The following is a 1148-nucleotide window of genomic DNA, read 5'->3' as shown; positions in this document are numbered from 1 at the left end:
TTTATTTGTTATCAAATCCTTAAAATCCGTAGAAAAACAGTGATCAAAAACATTCCAAGCTTGAGCGGTCAGCAAAAGTCGACTTCCCCCATCACCCACTCATTCACAAAATTTCCCTCGGGCCGTGAACAGGTGATATAGCAATTACTATTACTGACACCACGTGACCCAAAGCTACGCCTATCCATAACACCATTTGTTGTAAATTATTTGCAATTACCCAATAGTAACGTTATCTGCCTGTAGCAGCTATGTCTAATATTAAAACTATAATGTTGATGTCATTTTTTATGCCTGTTACTGAACCCCTCTCTTTTATTCTGTCACAGATTCCTCCTTCGTGTAGCAGCCAGTGTCTTAGTGCTATCCAGGGGCTTGATTCCTGCCAGTCCTCAGTGTTTCAATATTGGATACATCCAGTCTTTGCAAAATCCACCTGGATGGCTTCCTTTCTGTTAATAAAATGAATTCCCTAAAGTTTTACAAGTTGTCGTCTCCTGCACAGGCACCTAATTAGAGAAATTTAACAGCTTAAAGGAAAATCAGCCAACTTGGCATGGTGTGATTTTTATAGACCAAGTCCTTATAAACTCTCCACAGTGTCAGTGGTGAGCAGCTCAGTCTGCATTTGCCATCATTGTCTAACAAACCCATGCAAGTATATGCTGTGCTCCGGAATATTTAGGAAAATAGTTTTTAGCTAAAGGCAAAATAGCTCACAGTTAAAATAATGAACAATAATAAAGAAAAAATTTGTTTTTCTCTTTTTACCAAGCCTAGAGCAAATAAATCCAAAGGCTCACAGCCGAATTTGCATCAACAGAGATTAAAAGATATACTATGGAGGTAAAGCACACTCACATACGAACCTCAGAGTTTTAAACCACTGACAGCCTGTTCTAGCCTGAGTGATGTTTGTTGGTGACAGCACACAGTTGTATGAAACCAGTTTTATCAAATGTCTCATCAAATGTTGCAATCCTACTGATGGAAATATTTATGAAAGCACAGCTCTACTTACACAAACACTGATAATTGTTTTTGTTTTTTGTACAGATATTTTTCTATCACTTAACCAGGAAATTATTAATTTTTAAAAAGCTGTGCATTTTTCAGTTTATTATTTAATTTGATGTTATATCATTTCA

This window comes from Haplochromis burtoni, unplaced genomic scaffold (genome assembly GCF_018398535.1).
Source record: "Haplochromis burtoni strain Fernald_Lab_line unplaced genomic scaffold, NCSU_Asbu1 Contig_41, whole genome shotgun sequence".
NCBI lineage: Eukaryota > Metazoa > Chordata > Actinopteri > Cichliformes > Cichlidae > Haplochromis > Haplochromis burtoni.
Note: the sequence above shows the minus strand (reverse complement) of the source record.